This window comes from Physeter macrocephalus, chromosome 19, assembly GCF_002837175.3.
Source record: "Physeter macrocephalus isolate SW-GA chromosome 19, ASM283717v5, whole genome shotgun sequence".
NCBI lineage: Eukaryota > Metazoa > Chordata > Mammalia > Artiodactyla > Physeteridae > Physeter > Physeter macrocephalus.
Genome location: NC_041232.1, coordinates 60,531,708 through 60,557,478, shown reverse-complemented (window position 1 = coordinate 60,557,478; position 25,771 = coordinate 60,531,708). Strand labels below are relative to the sequence as shown.

General features: G+C 40.5%; 1 protein-coding gene across 5 annotated transcripts in view; it reads right to left on the bottom strand.

Annotated features, from left to right (window-relative positions):
- ARK2N (arkadia (RNF111) N-terminal like PKA signaling regulator 2N) overlaps window positions 1-24,097 on the bottom strand; it is an 83,376-nt gene extending 59,279 nt beyond the window's left edge. Inside the window, exons 1-2 of one of the 5 annotated variants that reach the window (XM_055080719.1) lie at window positions 23,425-23,713; window positions 22,317-22,435 (exon numbers count right to left, since the gene is read on the bottom strand). The gene's annotated coding sequence lies outside the window, so the exon portion shown is untranslated. Of the gene's footprint in view, window positions 1-15,184; window positions 15,222-22,316; window positions 22,436-23,424; window positions 23,714-24,034 lie in introns of those variants that run through there. The other 4 variants (XM_055080722.1, XM_007110995.4, XM_007110998.4 and 1 more) reach the window with 4 other exon arrangements.
- Between the last annotated feature and the right edge of the window lie 1,674 nt (window positions 24,098-25,771).

Below are 25,771 nucleotides of genomic sequence, written 5' to 3'. Positions count from 1 at the left end.
CGCGGCGGGAGAGGTCGCGGCAGTGAGAGGCCCGCGTACGGCAAAAAAAAAAAAAAAAATTACAGGGAAGGGGCTTGCCCGGTGGTGCAGTGGTTAAGAATCCACCTGCCAATGCAGGGGACATGGGTTCAAGCCCTGGTCCGGGAAGATCCCACAAGCCGCAGAGCAACTGAGCCCGCGTGTCGCAACTACTGAAGCCCACACTCCTAGAGCCCATGCTCCGCAACAAGAGAAGCCACCGCAATGAGAAGCCCGCGCACCACAACAAAATGTAGCCCCCACTAGCCGCAACCAGAGAAAGCCCATGTGCAGCAATGAAGACCCAGTGCAGCCAAAAATAAATAAATAAAATAAATAAATTTATTTTTAAAAATTACAGGAAAGTATGATGACAATGATTCCACAAACAGAGAACCTCAATAAGACAAATCACTGAAAGAGAATCAAATGGACATTTTGTCCATTTGAAAGGAAAAATTCACTAGAAGGGCTCAATAGCAGATTCAAGATGGAAGAATAAAGAATCAGTGAGGGGCTTCCCTGGTGGTGCAGTGGTTAAGAATCTGCCTGCCAGTGCAGGGGACACGGGTTCGAGCACTGGTCCAGGAAGATCCCACATGTCGCAGAGCAACTAAGCCCGTGCGCCACAACTACTGAGCCTGCACTCTAGAGCCCACTCGCCACAACTAGGAAGCCCACGCACAGCAACAAAGACCTAACACAGCCAAAAATAAAAATAAATAAAGTAAATAAATTTTTTTTAAAAATCAGTGAATATGATGAGAGCGCAATAGGAATTTACACAATCTGAAGAATAAAAAAAATTAAAGAAAAATGAACAGAGCCTCAGAAACTTATGGGACATCAAGAATGCCAACGTGTGTGCAATAGGAATCCCATAAAGAGAGTAAGAAAAAGATAGAAAAGATGTATTAAAACATAATAGCTCAAAGCCTCCTCTAAATTTGATGAAAAACATTATTCCACACATCCAAGAAGCTCAACAAAACTCAAGGAAAATAAACAGAGGTCCACACAGACACATCATACTCAAACAAGTGAAAGAGAAAAATACTGAAAGGAGTACAAGAAAAATAACTCATTATATACAAGGAAACCACAATTAGATTAACAGTTGATTTTTCATCCAAAGCTCTGGAGGCCAGAAGGTAGTAGAATAATATTCAAAGGGCTGGGGGGAAGTGGGGGAACTATTAACTAAGAATTCTATATCCAGCAGAACTATTCTTTCAGAATGAAGGTGGAGCGGGGGAGGGAGGGAGGGAACAAAGAAAATTCACAGATAAACAGCGACTAAGAGACTTCACTGGTAGCAGACCTGCTTTACAAGAAATAATAAAGGAAAGTCTTTAGGCTGAAAAGAAATGACACCATACTGTGACTTAAATCCACAAAAAGAAATTCAGACAATGAAAAGTGATAACTATGTAAGTTAACATAAAAGATTCTATTGATATAATTTTTACTTCTCTCTTACCTTCTTTTAAAGAATACAAGATTGTACAAAGCAGTGATTATAACACTGTACTGCTAGATTTATAATATACACAGATGTTACATGTATAAAAATAATAGCATAAAAAGGAGGGAGGAGATGGAGCTCTCCTATACTGGGGTACTGTTTCTGTATATATTGTTGGAATTAAGTATTAATCTGAAGAATACAGTAAATGAAGGTACAGATGTAATTCTCAGAGCAACCACTAAGAAAATAACTCCAAAAATACAGTTTAAAACCACCCCCCCCCCAAAAAAAAGCAGTGAAAGTGGTACAGAGGAACAACAACACAAAAAGGAGACATTAGAAAATAACAAAATGGCAAAAGTAAATCCAACCATATTAATAGTTACATTAAATATAAATGTCCTAAACACTCCAATCAAAAGGCAGAGATGGTCAAACTGGATAAAAAATATCTGATTTTATGCAGTTTGCAAAAGACATATCTTAGATTCAAAGATATAATAGGTTGAAAGAAAAGAATGGAAAAAGCTATACTACGCAAAGAGTAAACATAGGAAAGCTAAAACATAACAACATCAGACAAAATCGACTTTAAGATAAGAAATATTGCTAGAGACAAAGAGGGACATTTCATAATGATACAAAGGAAATGACACCAGGAAAATATAAAAATTATAAATGTATACATTACTTATAAATATATATGCACTTAACAAAGGTTCAAAATACACAAAGCAAAAACTAACAGAATAGAAAGGAGATAATTCAACACTAACAGCCGCAGATTTCAATTCTTCATTCTAAATGGATTAAACTAGACAGAAAATCAGCAAGAATATAGAAATTTTGAACATTATTCACAAACAACCCATAAGACACATATACTCCACTCCTTGGGTGGTTACTGGCATATACAGCTGGGTACAGGGTAACCCCCCCAACTAAGATGCGGTCTACAGAAAGAGTAAAAAGAGAAGTAATCAACTTTGATTTGAATTAGATAATGCTCATAGGAATACCGGTCTCAAAGGAAAAAAAAAAAAACCAGAAATACAAACTTGGACATTATCAATATAAGCAGAGGTGATAGCTGAATATATCAGCTCATCCAGGGAGAAAACAGAGTGAACAGAGAAGAGACCTTAACAGTCTTTTTTAAAAATTGTGAACCAGGGGCTTCCCTGGTGGTGCAGTGGTTAAGAATCCGCCTGCCAAGGCAGGGGACACGGGTTCGCACCCTGGTCCAGGAAGATCCCACACACCGCGGAGCAACTAAGCCCGTGCGCCACAGCTACTGGGCCTGCGCTCTAGAGCCCGTAAGCCACAGCTACTGAGCCCGCATGCCACAACTACCGAAGCCCTTGCGCCTAGAGTCGGTGCTCCGCAACAAGAGAAGCCACTGCAATGAGAAGCCCACGCGCTCCAACGAAGAGTAGCTCCCACTTGCCACAATTAAAGAAAGCCCGTGCGCAGCAAAGTCCCAACGCAGCCAAAACTAAAATAATAATTAAAAAAAAAAAAAACTGTGAACCAGCTGCTTTAGTGTATAAACTGGTAGGTAAGAAATTATCTTTGGAAGAGAAAAAAACCACAAAGACATCCATAAAACACACCCACAGAAGAAAGTCTTCCTTCTTGCAGTATATTCTTGGATGTTTAACAACTTCCAGTACACTTAAGAGTTGTGAGAAAGGGCCATGATAAGTGAGGTCTTATCTAAGATGACAGCACTATAGGGAACCCTCCTGAGGATTCTGACATAGCTATGTATAAAATCATTAAGCACCTAACATAAGAAAGTCTTGCCATTCACACTTTTCAATTTAAGCCCTGTGAACAACCATCGTTAACCATTCTTTAACACCATTGCATGAAATGACACAAAAATGAATGCATAAACTGACGCTGTATTGTCCTTCCTGATGCAGCAAATGCAAACTGAAGTCATTTGCTGTTACAAGTTTACTGTTACTACAGGCACTTTTTCCGTTGAAACCACAAATTGACACAAGCACAGCCCACTAAGTGAAACTGCTTCTAGGCAAGATTTTGCTCCACAGTCTACAAAATGGGGAACTCCTGCATCTGTTTATTTCATATCAACACCCTAGAACTGTAAGAAACACAAGCAGGTAATGCCTCAAACATGAGCTAGATGAACCAGTTAACTTACACTGCTTCCTGACATGTACAAGCCACAGCATTAGATAATTCATGAATTCCCACTTTGCTCTCTTGCACAAAACAAACAGCTTTCTATTTAGACAAAAAAGCAACTTTAAAGAGGGTTGTTTAAAGTTTGTCAATGTTTTACTGACAAAATAAGAATTCTTTTCTGCCCATTTGAGTAGAGGCTATAATATTTTCCCTGTCACAGAAATTTAAGTTTAAAACAAAAAGTCTTACAACTGATCCTGTCTATTCCCTTGCAATGCAGGATTGGTCCAAACAGGTGACCTTCTACTGTTTTATCTAATCTAGCTTCAAGTACCAAGTGATAGGGCTTATACCAACCTCCCTTGAGAGATCACTATGTTCCAAATAGAATTTATAACATGTTTTTTTCCAAGATTTAGTCTACTGCAGCCATTCATTTTATTTAAAATTGATACTAAAAAGCTATCTATATCTGTGACCCAAAACCACCCAACATAAAAACAGTCTACAAGAAACACAATAAAGATCAATCTTCATGTGAGTCTGCTCTTAATTTCAATATTTAAATTTTTTAGTCACTTCTCTCTCCCCCAAAAAATCTATACCCACAAATTTTCAAAATGAGTACATAGGCATCAGACCACTAAAAAACAAATTTGGGTACTGGGTTCTCCGCTCTTTAATTCAAAGCAGGCAGACTCTCCTCTAAGTTTTGGGGGGGTTTTTTAAAGAAATATTTGACTGAAATATTTCCATAGAGGAGTGTACACATAAGCATGCAACTTGAATTTTTACAAAATTAATATATCCATGATCACATACAGAATATTCCCCCAATCCCAGAAGTCTCCTTCATGCCACCATTAGTCATTAACTGCCCCCCAAATGTAACAATTATTCTGACTTCTATCACCACAGATCAACTTTGCCTGTTCTAAACCTTCAAGATGATATAAACAAATGGGGGAATATTCCATGTTCGTGGACTGGAAGACTCATTATTGTTGAGATGTCAATTCTTCCCAACTTGATCCACAGGTTAAGTATATTCCTTAATACACAAGCTATCGTGTAGATATTGACATACTGATCCTAAAGTTTATAAGGAAAGACAAAAAACCCAGAATAGTCAACACAATAAATAAGGTTGGGGGACTGACATTGCCCAACTTACTATAAAGCTACAGTAATCAAGATAGTGAAGTACTAGCCAAAGAAGAGATACACAGATCAATGAAAAAGAATATACAAAGTCCAGAAATGGACCCATACAAACACAGTCAACTGACCTTTGACAAAACAGCAAGGGCAATTCAATGGAGAAAGAAATCTACTCAACGAATGGTGCTGGGGAGGGATAAACTGGGAGACTGGGATTCACATACACACTACTATATATAAAGTAGATAACTAATAAGGACCTACTGTATAGCACAGGGAGCTCTTCTCAATACTCTGCAATGACCTATATGGGAAAATAGTCTAAAAAAAGAGTGGATATATGTATAACTGATTCACTTTGCTGTACAGCAGAAACTAACACAACATTTTAAATCAAGTATACTCCAATAATTTTTTTTAATGGTGCTGGAACAATTGCATATCCACATTAAAATATAGATAGATAGATACAGAACTTACACCTTTCACAAAAGTTAACTCAAAATGGATCATAGACATAAATGTAAAATGCAAACCTATAAAACTTATAGGTGAAAAAGGAGAAAATTTAGGTGAACTTAGGTTTGGCAATGAGTTTTTAGATACAACACCAAAAGCACAACCAATGAAAGAAAAAAATTGATGAGTAGACTATTAAAATTTAAAACTTCTGCCCTGCAAAAGACATACTACAACTGCAGCCAGAATTGTTTTTGTTTAAAAATGAAAATCTGATCTTGTTATACCTCTGGTTAAACTCTTCAACGTACTAAAACCATTTTTAAAAGACTAGGACAGACGTTATTTAATTCAGCTAATATGTATTAAGTACTTATTGTGTCAGGCAACATGCTAGCTTTGGGATTACAAAATGAAAAAGTCACGGTACTCACACTCAAGTGTAATCAAAAATAAAGATCTGTTGAAAACCTACTATTCAAATGTTTCAGGGCAATTAAAGACAGTAAGTAGTTCACACAAATGAACTGGCTGAGTACAAGTAGGACAGAATTAGGTAAGTACTACAGGAAAGTATAAAGAACTCTGGACATTCATAAGATCAGAACTAGCAAAAGTGTCTACAAAGAGGATAATAAGTTAACTGGGTTGGAAAGATAAGAATGATTTCAATAAATAAAAACAAGAGGGTTTCCCTGGTGGTGCAGTGGTTAAGAATCCGCCTGCCAATGCAGGGGACACAGGTTCGAGCCCTGGTCCAGGAAGATCCCACATGCCATGGAGCAACTAAGCCTGTGCCCGCGCACCTAGAGTCGGTGCTCCGCAACGAGACAAGCCACCACAATGAGAAGCCCGCACACCACAAAGAAGAGTAGCCCCCACTCGCCACAACTAGAGAAAGCCCACAAGCAGCAACAAAGACCCAACGCAGCCAAATAAATAAACAAATAAATAAATATAAAAAGACCACTCTGGCTGCACAGTGTAGAATGGATGGAAAAGGAAGGTAAGAGTAAATGTCAGCTGAACAATTCAAAGGCAAGGCTAAAAATTTCAGTAACTCTAGACTGACTGTAGTGGCAACAGAGAGATATGGGTGAATATGAGAGATCATAGAGAGCAAATACGGGAGGTGAAAAAGGCAGGTATCGGGACTTGCCTGGTGGCGCAGTGGTTAAGAATCCGCCTGCTAATGCAGGGGACACAGGTTTGAGCCCTGGTCTGGGAAGATCCCACATGCCGTGGAGCAACTCAGCCTGTGTGCCACAACTACTGAGCCCACGTGCCTAGAGACCGTGCTCCGCAACAAGAGAAGCCTTCGTTTTGGCCGTGCGCAAGCAACTAAGCCTGTGTGCCACAACTACTGAGCCTGTGCCCTAGAGCCTGTGAGCCACAGCTACTGAAGCCCACACGCCTAGAGCCTGTGCTCCGCAAAAAGAGAAGCCACTGCAATGAGAAGCTCGCGCACCGCAACAAAGAGTAGCCCTCGCTTGCCGCCAACTAGAGAAAGCCTGCTCACAGCAATGAAGACCCTATACAATCAATCAATCAATCAATCAAGACAGGTATCAACGACAAGTTCTTGGTTTCTAGATTCTGCAACTAGACTGATGGTAGAACCAATCACTAAGGGAACATGAAAGACCTGTGTGGTGAATGGAGAGGGGAAAGGGACATCAAGACTTTAATATCAGGCATAGGGAGTTTAAAGTTCCTTTGATATGGAGGTTCTTTAAAAAACTAAAAAGAAAGTTACCATATGATCCAGCAATCCCACTCCTGGGCATATATCTGGAGAAAACTAATTGAAAAAGATACATGTACCCCAATGTTCATTGCAGCTCTATTTACAATAGCCAAGACATGAAAGAAACCTAAATGTCCATCGACAGATGAATGGATAAAGAAAACGTGGTACACACACACACACACACACACACACACACACACACACACAATAGAATATTACTCAGCCATAAAAAAGAATGAAAAATGCCATTTGCAGCAACATGGATGGACCTAGAGATTATCATACTAAGTGAAGTAAACCAAAGATAAATATCATACGGTATCACTTATACGTGAAATCTGAAAAAAATAGATACAAATAAACTTATTTACTAAACAGAAATAGAGCCACAGACACAGAAAACAAACTTATGATTACCAACAGGGAAGGTGGGGGAAGGGATAAATTAGGAGGATGGGATTAACATATACACACTACTGTATATAAAGTAGATAACCGACAAGAACCTACGGTATAGCACAGGGAACTATACTCAATATTTTGTAATAACCTATAAGGGAAAAGAATCTGTAAAAGGGTATGTGTGTGTGTGTATGTGTATATATATATATATATATATAACTATATAACTATATAACTATATATATATATACCTGAATCACTGTGCTGTACACCTGAAACTAACAAGACATTGTAAATCAACTATGCTTCAATTTTTTTAAAAAGTACCTTTGAGACATGTAAAGAAATGTTGAGGAAGCACTAAGATATTTAATATTTAGATCTAATGCTTGGAAGAGGTGCAGATGGATTCTCCTGCCAATAATACTAAAATATCCTTGGCATTCCTAAGAAAACATGAAATAAAATCATGAACTGGAAAAATTCAAATCTTTGAGAATCAGTACCATTTTCTTCTATTTCTCTGCAGCTGACTCTCATCATACTTAAAAGTAATGACAGATGAAAAATAAAGGCAGCAAAGTAGAGAAGAAAAATAATTTAAGAAACTTGGAATAAAACACAGACCTACTAGAGCATGGCCTTGAGGATATGGGGAGGGGGAAGGGTAAGCTGTGACGAAGTGAGAGAGTGGCATGGACATATATACACTACCAAACGTAGGGTGGATAGCTAGTGGGAAGCAGCCGCATGGCACAGGGAGATCAGCTCGGTGCTTTGTGACCTAGAGGGGTGGGATGGCGGGGGTGGGATAGGGAGGGTGGGAGGGAGGGAGACGTGAGAGGGAAGAGATGTGGGGACATATGTATATGTATAACTAATTCACTTTGTTATAAAGCAGAAAGTAACACACCACTGTAAAGCAATTATACTCCAATAAAGATGTAAAAAAACAAAAACAAAAACTTGAATTCTGATCTTAGGTCTACCATTAACTGTATAAATAAGGATGAGTATCTTTTTTCTTTAGTTCCTAATCTACAAGCCTTAAAAAAAAAAAAAGATAAGAAGAAGTAGGGAGTAAGGATACAGACTCTAATGGTTATTAAGGGCAACAAACATGTACACATGACAACGTTTACAGAATGCTTTAAAAAGTCTAAAGCACTACACAGCTCAGACACCTCTCAATATATACCCTGTATGTGTATAGGAAAGCAGAACAGTTGTTTTAGTAGTATTTTAGTACTAATCTTCCATTCTTGTAAAAATAACTGCAAATAATTCAGCCTTTGGCATGACTGGATTGATTGTTTGATGGCCAAGGATACAATCTATCTGTGGGGGGTGGGGGTGTGGATGTGTGCATATATGCTCAGTAACTATTAAAATCAAGCACTCTCTACTCTCTAGAAAATCAGCTAAGCATTTAAATGCATAACCCACCCCCAACAATTCTGTTAAGGTAAATACAGTTAACCCCTGAGCAACAGGTTAGGGGTGCCAACCCTACCCGCAGTCAAAAATCCAGTATAATACAGTCAGCCTTCCCTATACTCCTTTCTTCCATATCCTCGAGATCTCCGTATCCTTGGCTCATGTAGTACTGTAATATTTACTACTGGAAAAAAAAAATACCCCTAAGTGGACCCACACAGTCCAAACTCATGTTGTTCAAGGATCAACTGTACTATTAACCCATTTTAAAGATAGGTACAAAGTTAGGCAATTTGCACAAACTCACAGAGCCAATACTGGAGTCAGAATTTTAACCAAAGCAACTCCAGAGTCCAAGTTCTCCCCTACTCATCACTCCAAAGTATAACCCACCTAGCACTATACCTTAAAATAATTTGCTGTTCAACAAATGTTTACTGTTGGTGATAGTAATAATCAAAAAAAAAAGGGTGCTTCTGCTATAATTCTACTTTTTACACTGATTTTCAGCCAAAAATGCTTAAGAATATACTGGCCCAAACTGGAAGCAACCAAGAAGACATCCTTTAGTACAGGGGTCCCCAACCCCCAGTACCGGTCCGTAGCCTGTTAGGAACTGGGCCACCAGCAGGAGGTGAGCGGCAGGTGAGCGAGCAAAGCTTCATCTGCCGCTCCCCATCGCTCGCATTACTGAACCATCCCCCCCCAACCCCGTCAGTAGAAAAACTGTCTTCCACGAACCAGTCCCTGGTGCCAAAAAGGTTGGGGACCGCTGCTTTAGTAGGTGAATGAATAAACTGTTACATCTGGACAATGGAATATTATTCAGCACTAAAAAGAAATGACCTCTCAAGCCATGAAAAGACACTGGAGAAACTTAAATGCATATTACTAAGTGAAAGAAGCCCATCTGAAAAGGCTACATAGTGTATAAGTCCAACTGTATGACATTCTGGAAAAGGCAAAACTATGGAGAAACAGTAAAACCATCAGTGGTTGCCAGGGATTTGGGGTAGGGAGAGATGGATAGGCAGAGCACAGAAGATTTTCAGGGCAGTGAAACTCTAATTGTGGAAACATGTCATTATAAATTTTTCCAAATCCATAAACAACACCAAGAGTGACCCCTAACATCAACTATGGACTCTGGGTGATAATAATGTGTTAATGTAGGTTCCTCAGTTGTAACAAATGTACCACTGAGGGGGGCGGGGGGGGGGGAGGAGAACGTTAATAATAGAGGAGACTATGCATGTATGGGGCAGAGAGTACATGGGAAAGCTCTGAATTTACATTCAATTTTGCTGTGAACCTAAAACTACTCTTAAAAAATTAAGTCAAGGGCTTCCCTGGTGGCACAGTGGTTGAGAATCCGCCTGCCGATGCAGGGGACACGGGTTCGTGCCCCGGTCCGGGAAGATCCCACATGCCGCGGAGCGGCTGGGCCCGTGAGCCATGGCCGCTGAGCCTGTGCTCCGCAACGGGAGAGGCCACAACAGTGAGAGGCGTAAGTAACGCCAATCAATCAATCAATCAATCAATCAATCAATAAATAAATAAATATCTAAATAGTCTGTTAAAAAAAAAATTCAGAAGTTGCCAGAGGGTGGTGGAGAAAAGGGAGGAATTAATAAGAGGAGATCTTCAGGGAAGTGAAACTATTGTTAGATACTATAATGATGGATAGGCATTTGTCAAAACCCACAGAACTGTTATTTCAGGTTATTCAACAGAGTACCTCTTTTTCAACACAAAGAGTGACCCCTAATATAAACTTTAACTTTAACAATGTATCAATATTAGCTCATCAATTGTAACAAATGTACCAAACTAATGCAAGATGTTAATAACAGGAGAAACTGGGGAGGGGGGTTAAAGTAACTCTCTGTACTTTCTGTTAAATTTTTCTGCAAACCTAAAACTGATCTAAAAAATAAAGTCTATTAGGTTTTTTTTAATGCTGAGGAAACTTGTTGGCTTGGAGCTGCTGGGGGGGCCAACTCTGTCCTCATGAGAGGAAAGCCTGGCTGGAAACGAAGCCCACAAAGAAAAGCAATAAAGAGCCAGTATACAAGAGAGAAAAATAGTGCCCAGATGATATCAAATGAACTCCTAGATTCAGCTAGGCCAGCTGCACACTGGAGTTACCACAGTTAAATTAACCTATTAAATCTCATTTTTGCTTTTTAAAAAATGCGTATGATCACACACACGTTATAGTCATCTCCTGAATAAACAGCTTCATAGGAACTAGGGTCACAGCACATAGAAAACCCTGTAGTTAGTGGCTCTCCTTGTAGACTTCATGGAAAAGGTAACATGAGCGCAATCTGCATTACCCTGGCCTTTGCTTCTCAGCATCAGAAAACTAGTGCCTCCAAGTGGCACTACGGTTGCTGCTGGTCAATTTTAGCCACAGCATAAAATACTCAACCATGAATTAGCCAAGACCTCAATGTTTTCAAAAAGTTTCAAGGATTATTTTTAAAAGAGAGTCAATTCCATTTGAAAAACCCACTCAAAGAATGTTTCTTTCAGTCACTAACAATTTTTAAAAAGAAATTGATAAATGTTTTATTGCTAATTTGTAGGCTTTTATAAAAGCTGTAATTTAAAAAAATACACAGAATAAAGTGGTCTACCCACATTGACAATTTATCTAAACAATTCTATTTAGGTTTTCAGAGCATTTTAACTATTTTCATTAATTATTGCTCATAGTTAACCTGAAATGTATAATCCTCATTTCTAAGAAAAGAATATGTAGGTCAATGGCCAAGTTATATTTAGATATATTTAGACAGATATATTTAGAACTATTTCCAAATTTCCAACCTGCTTCTCAACCTAAGACTAGATCATGCTATACAAAGTAGCCTCCTTTAACCAAAATAAAAGTTCTGAACACATGGATCTTTACAAAAGATAAAGTAGGTTATATATTTAAAAGATAAGGTTTTAATACCGATTCCTTTAAAACAAGTTTTTGTAATATATGTGAAGTCTGATATTTAAAATTCATTTTTTGTTGCTAAACCATTTGTAGACGACCTGTTTCTGGGCAGCCAGAAAGGCCACCCATCACACACACATTCGTGCGGAACCTGGCGCTAAAATTTGGTTTTGCCCACAAATATACAAGAATATATCTCCTGTGTAAATCAAGGCACATCTACATTTTACACTGGAGAGGGTAAACAAGACTGCTCCTTGTTTAGACCCACAGTTTCTTTATATACATTTCCTTACGATTAGAATAAAATTTGAATTTTTTTTTGAGGCTTACAAGGTATGTCTTGCTCAATCCTCACTTCAGCATCATTTTGTCTCTTTAGGCTCCAAAATCTTCAATTTTTCTGATTCAGGGTATTTTTATTTTGCACTTGCTGTTCACACTGCCAGGAAAGCACTCCCCTAGCTCTTTTTCAGGCTGGCTCTCATATTTCAGGTATCAATTCAAATTTACATTACAAAGGCCTTCCCTGAATGCATTAAATGCATCCTCTCACCCATACCCCATTATTCTTTTTTTTAAGTGTCTAAAATTATCTTGCTCATTTATGTGCCTAGGTTATTGCCTATCTGCCTCATAGAATGTAAGACACAAGAGGGCAAGGATTTTGTCTCATTGATTACTATACCAGCACCACTAGAAAAATATCCAACACATGGTAGACACTTAATATTTCTTGAACATATACCTTTTTGGGGGGGGGGGGGGCGGCTGCGCCAGACGGCATGCAGGATCTTAGTTCCCCAACCAGGGATCGAACCTGTACCCCGTGGAGTGGAAGTGCCGAGTCTTAAGAACTGGACCACCAGTGCAGTCCCGTTCTTGAACATATACTTACAGTCAGTATTTATTAAGCAAAAGACATTTTGCTAGGCCCTGTGGATAAGTCCATATCACTTAAAAATTAAATGTTTTACTAAAATAGAATCTTAAGGACATCTTGATTTTTTTTTAAGTGGACATTTTAAAATCTCACATATTTGTTAATAACGTCCAAACCATTTCAAAATTTTAAGTACAAACTCTGTTACAGCACAGTTACTTCAGCACTGACTTTAACTACAAACGCATCATTAGCATAGCATGTGTCCTTTCAGATATGCATGATACAAGGCTTTAGAAATGATTTATTTATTTTTTCAAAACAGCAGCTACCGGATATGCAAATGCATGCCATATCTTTGCTTAGATCTATGGCTCAATTAGTACAAGCTAGTAATATTTAAATAACAAATACCAGGAATTCCCTGGCAGTCCAGTGGTTAGGACTCTGAGGAACTTCCATTGCAGGGAGCACCAGTTCCATCCCTGGTCAGGGAACTAGGATCCCACATGCCGTGTGGCGTAGCTGGGGAAAAAAAAGCCCAAGCCACTTCATAATTTGGCTTTGCCCACAAATATACATCTTTTGTGTAAATCAAGGTATATCTACATTTTGCACTTAAGAAGGTACACAAGACTGCTCCTTTGATAGTTCTCCCTAAAAACAAAACATCCATTGTTTTGATTCATCTTATAGAAACCACACAACCACCATTTCTTTGGTATCTTTATATTTGAAGAAAATGGTATAGTTTTCCATACACATTGACTTAACATTATGCCCAATGATGTGAAATGGTTAATCAATGGAAGTAAAAACTATGCCATGTAAGGAGGGAAAAGAGAAATTATTAAGCAAAGGAGTTGCAGTTTAAAGAGCCTCACAGCAATCTAGTCTAAACAAGTTTTTTATTTATTTATTTTTGGCTGCGTTGCGTCTCCATTGCTGAGTGCGGGCTTTCTCTCGTTGCGGCGGTTAGGGGCTACTCTTCATAGCGGTGCGCAGGCTACTCACTGCGGTGGCTTCCCTTGTTGTGGAGCACCGGCTTTAGGCACGCGGGCTTCAGTAGCTGTGGTGCACGGGCTTAGCTGCTCCACAGTATGTGGGATCTTCCCGGACCAGGGATCAAACCCGTGTCCGCTGCATTGGCAGGCGGATTCTTAACCACCGCGCCACCAGGGAAGTCCCTACTTTTATTTTTTAATTTTTATTTGGCCGCACCGCACAGCTTGCGGGACATTAGGTCCCCTACCAGGGACTGAACCCAGGGTCACAGCAGTGAAAGCACCAAGTCCTAACCAGTGAATCACCAGGGAAGTCCCTAAACAAGTTTTCTAAATTTTTTTTTTAAATAGGCTTAGCTTCAAAATCTAAAAATTGTTAGCTGCCTTACAGTTCAAATATTCAACTATGCGTGTCTATTACTGAACTTATGATTCAAAAATGATGCACTGTCCCAGCAGTAAAAAGCAAATCAATTGGACTGTTTCTATACTTTTGTTTAAGTATTTACTTCTTATATGGATGAGACTTAAAAAAAAAAGAGACCACCAACAAGAATGTAGCTAACTCTAAGATAACAGAAGTTCCTGCTTTCACAAGTTATGATATGAAACAGATTATAGCTTGCGTCTACTGCTAACTCATTTTTTTAAGCAGTATTAACTTCCCTAATATGTAATTGGGACCAAGGTTTAAAAAAAAAAAATCCACGACCATCAGCCATGGGTTTTTAAAACCACTCTTAGGTTTTTGTCAAAATTTGCCTACTCTACACCCAGAAACTTTAAAAAAAGGCCTAACGAGTTCTGAAGTTTTGCTTGGTTTTGGTTTTCAAATATAAACAAGAACAGGAGACTAGGACCAGAGACAAATTGCAACCCGTGAAGATAAAACTAGAATGAAGCAGGGCTTTCAAACAGTATTGTGTGCCTACTTCCTGCTGGTGTGGGCAACTGTCACAGAAGATTATAATATGATTCTACAGTGTTAGACAAGTTCAATATCAAAATAGATATTTTGACAATCTAATTCTAACGGTGGAAGAGAATCACAATACCAGTAATCATCAAAAAAATTAGCACCTAACAATTATTACCTGAATTTTCTACTTGTGGCACACAAATACACTGCTGTTAAGAGGGTGATTTTTAAAGCAAACCACACACACACACACACACACACACACACACACACACACACACACAGGACTGAGAACATTTAACCCCAAGAAATTAAGAGCTAGCCTTCTATATGAGGGAGAAGGGAAATAACACACCATGAGAAAAGTAATTAAAAAGATACAACTTACTGGTATAAATGTTTTACTCACCCTCCTCAGCCCCATTATATTACAGTCTTATTTGAAAACAGAGATTATGTTAATCATCTTCGGTTCGCTCACAGTTCCTAACACATAATGTTTAACAAATATTGGTTGAATTTATGAACCGAATCATTTTTAAACATCACCAAGACCACTACTGAAATACATACCTTTTTTGCTTAATAGTACTAATGACTTGTATATAAAAATATATTCCATTACAGCAACTTCTCTGGTGGTCCAATGGTTAAGACTCCGTGCTTCCACTGCAGGGAGCATGGGTTCGATCCCTGGTCAAGGAACTAAAGATCCCGCATGCTACATGGCAGCCAATAAATAAATAAATTAATTAATTAAAATAGGGAAGTTTAAAATATATATATATTCCATTACATAGAATCAGCATGATTTCTGATAGAGTAACTCCCCTTTTATTTTATCTTTCCAGATAAAAACATAAGACAAGGGCTTCCCTGGTGGCACAGTGGTTGAGAATCCGCCTGTCAATACAGGGGACATGGGTTCGAGCCCTGGTCCGGAAGATCCCACATGCCACACGGAGCAACTAAGCCCGTGAGTCACAACTACTGAGCCTGTGCTCTAGAGCCTGCGAGCCACAACTACTGAGCCCACGTGCTGCAACTACTGAAGCCCGCGTGCCTAGAGCCCGTGCTCCGCAACAAGAGAAGCCACCACAACGAGAAGCTTGCACACTGCAACGAAGCGTAGCCCCTGTTCGCCGCAATTAGAGAAAGCCCGTGCACAGCAACGAAGACCCAACACAGCCAAAAATAAATAAATAAAATAAATAAATTTATTTTTTAAAAAAAAACATAAGACAAAACAGACACAACTGCTAACAGCCTAGTAAAGCTGCTTCCTTACATTGAGAACACTATATAAAGTGATTGTATATTTATAAAGATGCAAAACCAGAAACTATCTTAAACCACATAACACAAATAATGTAAAAAGCAGTATCTTATCAAAAATCAAAATGAAGCCCCCTCTCCCCAGATATTCAGTTCTAGGAAGAGATTCTATGCATCTTTAACAGTGATGCTCTCAAACCGTTTGAAACAGAAAAATTAACCTCTTCTCTAATTTGTATACATAATACTAACATATTTTAATGACAACAGTATTCTTATCTTAAATAAGCACCATCTCAAAACAAATTCTGCGTTCGAAGGTCTTCTTTCAATTATTTGTCAGGATTCAGGGTAAGTTTTTCTACTGAGAAGTTGTAGTATGGATGATGTGGACAGTACAGGAATCAAAAATTGAAACTGAAATAAAAACATCTACAGAATTACAGTACAGTGGAAATAGCCCTTTTCTCCACAGCAACTCATCTCTTCCTTTCCCTTAGCTCTCAAAAGGAAGAGATTGAAGAGGCTATAACTATAAACAAGACAGAGTATAAAAGACTCAGAACTGGAATGATGAAAGGCATTCAGAGTAAGGAATTATGAGTAATTAATTAATGGAGCAAGCCAAAGAGCATCATCACCTGCTAACATCACAGAGAACTAAATATTATGTGCCTTCTGACGCAAATACTCAGCATCACCTATAAAGTATTTTTGCCCCCTCAAAGAAAAAAACAAAAAACGAGAGACAATACATTATAGAAATCAAACCTGATCAAGCCTCTAAACCTAATGTCAATTAACAAGAACCCCAGGAGACTGGTACACCACTAGCAATGTTAACTGGAAATCCAAACTGTGGGAAAACTGTTTCTTCAACAAATAATTTGCCAGGAAAAAGAAATGGGGAGGGGGGGGTCATCTATATATTACAAAACAATGCACAGACCTTATGTGACTCAATCTGAATAACTGTAAAAACACATTTATGAGATAGGAGAAATGTGAACATTGAATATCATATGCTATTAAGGAATTATTGCTAATTATTTTTCAGTATGATAAGTTATTTTGTTTTTTTCCTTCAAGAGTAAAGTTGACTAAGAAACTGGAGTGCGGGGCTTCCCTGGTGGCGCAGCAGTTAAGAATCCACCTGCCAATGCAGGGGACACGGTTCAAGCCCTGGTCTGGGAAGATCCCACATGCCACGGAGCAACTAAGCCCGTGGGCCACAACTACTGAGCCCGCGGGCCTAAAGCCTGTGCTCCGCAACAAGAGAAGCCACAGCAGTGAGAAGCCCGAGCACCCCAATGGAGAGTAGCCCCCGCTCGCCACAACTAGAGAAAGCCCGCGCACAGCAACGAAGACCCAATGCAGCCAAAAATAAATAAATAAATAAATTTATTTTTCAAAAAAAGAAAGAAAGAAATTGGAGTGCAAAAGGGTTGGAGTACAGAAAGGGAACGCTAAAACTTAATGCAGATGAATAGATGTGGCATACCTGGAACTGAAATATAAATTGCAAGACTGCAACCACGGGAAGACAGCAGCTTTGCTTGCTTGCCAGCCAACCTTTTCTCCACTGATATAAGCTCTATAAATAGGCCACAAGTGATAATGGCTGCTCAAATCACTTCATGTTGCGGATACTACTACTGACGAGTATCTGGCCTAGCACCAGGGCTGTGAATAAACTAGCATCAAGTAAGATGCCAAGGAAGTTACCAAATGCAAAGAATGCACCATTGCTAATGAGAGACTCAAAAGCACCATCAGCGTAAATCCAAGAATAATTTAAAACACAGGTTCTAGATTTCTCTCTGGCCATTTTCTATCTCCCTCAGAAGACAGTACAAATAAAGAGGGGTCACCACATGCTGGGATCTGAGGTCCCCAAAATAAATATTGCCAAAATCCTATCCACTATACATGCCCTCAGGCTCATAGCAAATTGTTTAGTGGATAGCAGTGGACATAAATAATGGGAAACCCTTGATGATATAATGCTGATTTAAGACTAAACTGCTTCTATGCTAGGTTAAAACTAAGGTAGACAAGATACTGCTTAAAATCCTAACCACATGAGGTTTTTGTTCTTAGTACAGAAAGGAAAACAGTCCTGTTTTCCTAGAGTTTGAGTCCATACCCAACTTCCCTATCCCCAACAATACCTTTTTCTAATTATAAGGCACCTAACAAAATGCTGACTCTGAACATCACAGTTTTTTTTTTTTAAGCCAGACAACTCAGTAAAAAATAACTTCTACTGATGCCTTTCGTCAGTATCTGGTTTCCCTAATGTTAACCATGCTAATGAAAACTTGAATTTCTAGATTACCTAAACACAATCCTAGTTTATCCACATTCTTGGGAATGGCTGCTATAATAAGTTCTAACATTTAATTTTGTTGCTCTTTGGACAACAATCAGAACTAATTTACGAATACATGGACTTGTATTCCAGGCATAGGGAAAAGGTATTTCGTACTTGAACTGGCAGTACAAAAATGAACATTCAAGTCTCCAATCATTTTCTTTTCATCTTAGAGACCCATTTAAGGAAAAAATGCTATTTTCCAATACCTAATTTTAAATTATTTTATAAAGAAAAAAACTAACTCCATACTCTAGTTATTTTGTACAGTTCTTTTTGTCCTACAGTCTACTTTTCTTCTCCACATTTCAGAGCCGGAAAGAAACTTAGAAATCATCTGGTTCCCTAGATTTGAGTTCCTTGAGCAGAAATTTCTTTTATCTTTGTACCCATCTCCACCTGGGCACCTGAGTGCTCAGTAAATGGGTTTTTAATTTAACCAGGTATAATTGCCCCCACATACGAATTAAGTTCTTCAGATAAATTTCTACTTTTGATTAATCTTAACTAGAAAATACTCATCCAGGTAGTTTTTAAATTAGATAAAGTCAAATTAGTAACTTAGGACTTACACCATCTATTGGCTATTTTAAGTGACAGAATCTGAGCAAAGAGGTATGAGGTACCTATTTGGAATAAAGACATAAAAGAGAATAGAAACAAAACTTAAAACAAACACTGTAACATAGAAAACAGACTTGTGGTTGCCAGGGCAAGGTGGGAGGAGGGGATAGAGTGAGACCGGGGTTATCAGATGCCCACTAGTATTATGTGGATGGACAATGGGGTCCTGCTGTATAGCACAGGGAACTACATTCAATAACCTGTGATAAGCCACAGTGGAAAAGAACGTAAAAAAGAATGTATGTATAAGTACAGCTGAATCACTTTGCTGTACTGCAGACATTAACACAACATTGTTAATCAACTATAGTTCAATAAAAACACTCACTGTAAATTAACGCCACAAATTTTAAATAAGACAACCACCAAACCTGAGTCATACTGGTCACTTTACAGCATTTTTAAATCACAGTTACTATTATTGGCTTCTACTAATATGTTATGATAAATATGTACAATACATATAATACACATTTTCTCTCCTAGCAGTTTAGGAATATAAGAGAGTAAAACAAGCAAGATAATTTTAGTTTCACCCTGCTCCTTCCTTTCATCACAAGGACCGGTAGGCTGTGTGTGAAAACTGATTGAACATCAGTCCCACTTCTGCTAAGAGAAGGTGTCCACACAGAAGCAGAAAACATTTACTTCCCTAAGTTCAATCATTAGTTCTAAAAGAGTAAGGTAAGTAGTTTCAATTAAAGATAAAGGCTGAGACTTCCCTGATGGTTCGAGACTCCGAGCTTCCAATGCAGGGGATCCAGATTCGATCCCTGGTCGAGGAACTAGATCCCACATGCATGCCGCAACTAAGAGTTCACATGCTGCAACTAATAAGTCTGCATGCCGCAACTAAGACTCAGAGCAGCCTAAATAAATAAATATTTAAAGAAAAATAAAGATAAAAGCTAAAATAGGATTGAGAAAAGTTTCACGACACCAATCAAATTTAAACTTAAGACTGGAATTTGACAACAAAAGAAAAATAACTGTCAAATTACTTTAGTCTGGCTATCAAGAATCAACCCATAATAAAGAAATAATACCAACAAAACTTCTACTCAGTGAACTTAAGGATAAAGAAAAATCTTTCAAAGAATGTCTACCTCATCCTTCATATTCCCCTTAAAGAAAAAAATTAGTAACTCACTAGCAGACTAAGGTACTTTTATAAACCTGGCCCTACCTTCCTCTACCCCACAGAGTTTACATCTATCCCTCTGTAAACTCAAGGCACTGGCCACACCATCCAAGATCACTGATACTCACAACTTTGCTTAGGCTGTTCCCTAGCCTGGAATGCCCACGTGGAAATCCATCTCAAACTCCAGGTTTAAATGTGTAAGTTTCTTCAACCAAGATATCCTTCAGGAGGTGAATAAATAAATAAACAGTGGTAGATCTGGACAACAGAATATTATTCGACACTATATAGAAATGATCTACCATGCCATGATAAAACACAGAAGCAGCTTAGATATGCATTACTAAGTGAAAGAAGCCAATCTGAAAAGGCTACATACTGTATGATTCCAACTATATGACATCACAGAAAAGGCAAAACAGTGGCAACAATGAAAAGATCAGTGGTTGCCAGGGGCTGTTGGGGGTAGGGTGGGGTGGAGGAGCAAAGGACAGGCAGAGCATTTTTCGGGCAGTGAAAATACTCTGTATGACACCATAATGATGGATACATGTCATTACACATTTATCCGAACCTACAGAATGTCCAACACAAAGCGTAAACAGTAATGTAAACTTAAAATTTTTTAAAAAGTGTAAGTTTCTTTAGCATCTTGACCTGTCATATTCACCACCAGAGCACCAGCAACTAGAGCACTATTGGCTCACAGTAAGCAATCAATAAATTAGTGTTGTGAGAATAAAGAAGTTCCACCTGAATGTTTTGTTCTCTTTTCTCAATAGCTCTTCTCTTCCCCTCTTCTATAGTCTCATAGCTTTTTCCTCAGTTATCAATACGTCTATTTCATTTTTACTTCTCAAGTACACAAGAAACTTTATTTGGCCCTAAACTCTTTTCTAAAATAATACAGACTACTGAAATCAGTGTGGTTCAAAAGAAAACACATTAATAGTACATTTTTCACCTTTTACAGATTTTCTTAAGTATTGTCAATTCAGTAAACATGAATATACACTGTTTTCATGTTGCTAGTTACCTGGAGGAAAATTAAGATGATTTACCAAAGTTATAAAATACGGTCTCGGTCTCTACTCTGTGTGTGTTTGTGTGTGTGTGTGTGTGTGTGTGTGTGTGTGTGTGTGCGCACATACACACACACACTAGTTCCAAGCTTTAAAAAGAAAAAACAAAAACATTCTAATTGCCCATATATCAACTCTATTCATGCACACATTAAAATAAAACCATAAGAATGAAGATCCTGGCAAAACAACCCCTTGAATGAGTAACTACACCACCTCCCAGAAATTACTAGTCATACACTAAGGACACTTAAGGTACCAATATCATATATGAAATAGAAATCTTTGAAGGACAAACACTGAGCACTCAGTTCTTTCAGAACTGCATTAAATTAGAATCTAAAGGTAAACCTATCTTTAATCATGAAGACTATAAAACAAAGAGCATTTATGACACTTTCATAAATGTAATTAAGAGTAATATAAACTGAATTAGTGAATAATGTAACAACTACACTGTGAACTTAATATGAAGCTAACAATAGGGAAAGTTTCCAGTTTAGTCCATCTCATTTTTCACAAAATGATGTCAGAAAAAAAAAATTTTCCATTAGAAAATCATATTTACCTGATACCTCAAGTAAAATTACCTTGAAGTTTCTCCCTTCCTTTTATATTTTATCACCTATTTGGAAACTTTGTTAACATTATGAAAAAGATATGGTTTGAAGTTTTAAGATTACTGAAAAGCACTCTGAAGGAATCTGATTTAGAAATGTCTAAAAATATTTTTATTTCTCATTTTATGGAACTGCATGAAATTTCATTAAGGTTCTTCATAAAGTAGCATACAGGTCATCACAGTAAATACCATCTTAGTTTCCTGATTTCAAATTTAACTCATAATTTTATTTATTTAGCACCTACTGTGCATAAAGCACTCAATTAGGCATTTTATTAGCCAGATTATTTAGCCAAAATATTACACTTCCTACTAAAAACGATCAGCATTGTGACCCCTCAGGACATCAGGTAATAATTGTAGGCCTCTAAAAATGCTTGTTAAATCAAAAGGCAATGCTCTTACTGAAGCAATCTTGATTGCCAGGATCAGCAAAACCGCATTATAAAGTTAACAGCCTCCATCCTTAAACTATCCCAGGAGAAGAAATGGAGTAATTCAAACTGTTAACTTGTGCCCAACGACACTACATAATAACAGCCTAAGCAAAACTGCCAGATGTATTTGTAATTAAAAGGTCCAACCTTGACAAAGCATCATCATCAGTGGGTTTTTCATCCTACTGGGTGGAAGGATTCAGAAAGCAGAAGCTCAGGCGAGAAACGAAAAGCACATCCAGCACAAACTGTTCAAGCGGTTCAATCTGGAACAAGTACAGATATTCATTCCTTCAACCTGTGAGCATCTATTCTGTGACAGCGGAGAGGACGATTTAAAAGGGAGAATGAATGACGTGAGGTTCTGTTGGGGGTTGCTGCCCCAACAATACACTGAGATCGGTGCTAGAATTAATAAAGTACAAAGTACGAAGTACTACTGCGGAAAAGAGGAGAATTCTCTCTGAGAAGAGTCAGAGGAGACGATGATCTTTAAGCTGAGGCTCGTCAGTTTACATCCTCGCCGGGTTTCTAAACAAAGTTGACAAACTCGCCAGAAGAGGTCAATTTTGGAGACTGACACCTCCCTCCCATTGACCGGAGGCCGAAGGTAGTGAAAGCACTGCCGAAATGCAGGCGGCGCCACGCCGGAGAAAGCCTCCCTCCCTCCTCCTAGGCCTCGGCAGCCGCGGTGCTGGGGCGGCCGCCCGGGCTCTCGAGAGTCGGGGCAGGTGTCGGCGCCAGATCCCGGCCCGCGGGGCCAACACAGCTGGCAAAGCCGCCGCCGCCGCCGCCGCTCCCCCAGCGACCTGGGGCCCCAGAAAGTTGCGTGAAGACAACTCCAGTGCGGCGAAGCCGCTCCCCCGCGCGGCCCACGGGCTGCGGCACCTCCAGCCTCCTCTCCGCCGCCTGGTAAAGGAACCCGCCGGGGGCCGGGAAAGAGGAGGGAGGCTCGGCCCGCCAACTCAGCCGGGCCCGGAGGACGCGAGGGTTACCAGCGAGCGGGCGAGCCAAGGGTCGGGCTGTTCCGCCCCTATCGCTGGCCCCAACCCGGGCCTCGCCTCCCGCCACGCCCGGGCTCAAACACCCGGCGTCCGACAGCCCTGCCCGTCACGACCCGGACGCCCAGACGCCGCAGAGCCTCGCCCGCGGCCCGCACCCCTCCGACTCAACCCGACCCCTTCCCGAGAATCAGCCCGAGTCCCGCGGCTCGACCGGTAGCCGGCCCGCGGCCCTGCGCCCCTTCCCATCTCACCTGCGCTCCGCGGCGGCCCCGCACCTCCTCGCCCGCTCCGCGCGCCCCGTCGGGGCACACACCGACCCCCCCGGGCCGGGTCTCTCCGGGCCGCGGCGACTCTGAACGTTACGGCCACCGCCGCCTTCTCTTCCTCGGCACAAGCCCCGGCGGCGAGCAGGGGGTCGCGGTCAGAGCCCCACCGGGGCCAAAGCGAATCTCGCCGCCTCCGCAGCCTCCACCGCCAAGTCCCTTCACTCGTCCGAGCCGCCCGGAGAAAATGTCACCAGAGGCCGTTCCGCTCGGCGCCTCACTTCCGCCCGGAACCACAGAGCCTGAGCCGGTCGGCTAGAGGGGCCGCTGCGGCTGGGGCCTCTAGGGACTCGAGCGGGAGGCCCAGAGAAAGCCAGACAGCGCCATCTGGCTGGGCTGACCCGCGCTCCTACAGCTGCAGAGCGCCCGGCGTGGGAGCACCGGCTTCTTGGGCTTCTTTCCCGCTCTCCCTTCATCTGCTCAGGCAGCTCCCTAACAGAAATTTCCCAGAGGGTCGGAAAGCCAGTCAATACAAGCCACGGTCAATGCCCTAAGAAAAAGACGTCGCTCCATTTTCCGTTCGCTGCTCAGTACTCACCCCTCCTGAAGCCTTCCCGAATGAAGCTTGTGGTGTCACTCCAGGAGGGAGTGCGCTCCCTTCTCTCCCCACCTTTTTGCGGATGCCGACAGCTCGGCTCGGGGAGATTTGGCTGTGCTCCTCTCATGCAGTGGCATCAACATCCCGTTCAAGTTTCTGGATGAACCTTGCACGCCTCGCAGACAGATCGCCACCTGCTGGTGAGTCAGGGTCCCCCAGGGAGACCCTGCTCCGCCCCTACGCGCGATGCAGACGCCCCAAATTCCACCTCTGCAGCCACTCCTGATTTTCACCAGCGAGCCCTGAGTTTTCGACGCCCTTCGTTGAGGTCTGAGATCGTGAAGGAAACGTGCTGGACGCTTAACCGGAAGAAAGGTAAGGTGGGCTTAAGAAGGAGAAAGAACAAACCTCACAACTCAAGATCTGGCCAAGGCTTTGCGCTCGCTAAAAGCAGGGTTTTGAGAAATAAATGAATACATAAGGGCTTGAAGAGAAAATGTAAAAGGTATTTACCTTTTCAGGAGCCATGATGGGACCTGGGGTGACACTCCCCTAGAGGAGATTCTGAAAATCACAGCGCCGGCTCCGCGCTCCCCTTAACATCAGTCTCCCGTTTAGATCAGGCCCCCCAGCTCCCCCATTTCTCTCATTTATGCTAACTGCCTACAAGCATGGGAATTTTCCATTCCTAAATGAGTAAATTGATAAAACAGTTTTACAATTAATAGCTAACTTCTCTGAATGCCTATTATGTGCAAGGCACTATACTATGCATCTAAGTGGATTCATTCATTTAATCCTCACAAGTCTATGGGTTTGGTGGTATTCCTGGCCCCAGATGACAAAAGTGGAACCAGACAGAGTGATAAAGTGACCTGCCAGAGGTCACACATCAGTAAGTGTCAGGAGCCTGCATTCTCAACCACCACTACCGACTGCCTCCTTGAAATTCACTGAGAACATACTGTGTGCCAGATAAACATTTTGTCTCTGTATGTTATTTCACTCATTTATTTATTTATTTCCCTGCTTCCTTAGTCCTCAAGGAATTTGAGAGTTTGTGGGGTAGTGACAAGAGCCCAGTCTCTTTCAGGAGAAAAAGAGAAAAGGAAAGAACTACTAAAATCACAGCTGTCAGTCTGGAAATGAATGAATGAATATGGACAAATACATTCAGTTTTAAAATGGCCCCTCGATGGTCTTATCTCATCGATGCTGTAGAGATGCTGAAGTAGGCCCCTGACTACTGACTACTGACTACCATCTTGGCTCCTTCTGTTTGATACCAATAAGTCAATTCCCTACAGTGAATGGACTGCTTTTTTTCGGAGGCTGGGATGTTTGATATACTAATTACTAACATCCCTATTACTGCCATATTTAGATTGCTAAATAGGGCACTTGCTTTCCTCTTCCCCTTCTGTAGGAGCAGGAAGGGCTGGGCAGTTGATCCTACTTCTGCCTTGGAATTGTCTCCTAGAATCTCCTTTGCACTACATACTCAGCTCTCCAAGCCCCTGAAATCCCATCCCCATAAAAACAGCCCAGTCCAAATCACACCATCACCCACCCGCCATCCTGTTGCCTCTATGGAAATTTCTCTCAAGATTCCTCTGCTCACAGACACTGTCCTACCAACATGTCCACCCCTTGGCCTATCTGTAGTGTTACTACTGGATCATATCAGTGGTTCTACGCTCAATTTCTTTTATAAACCCTGGAGGCCAAGGCCAAGCC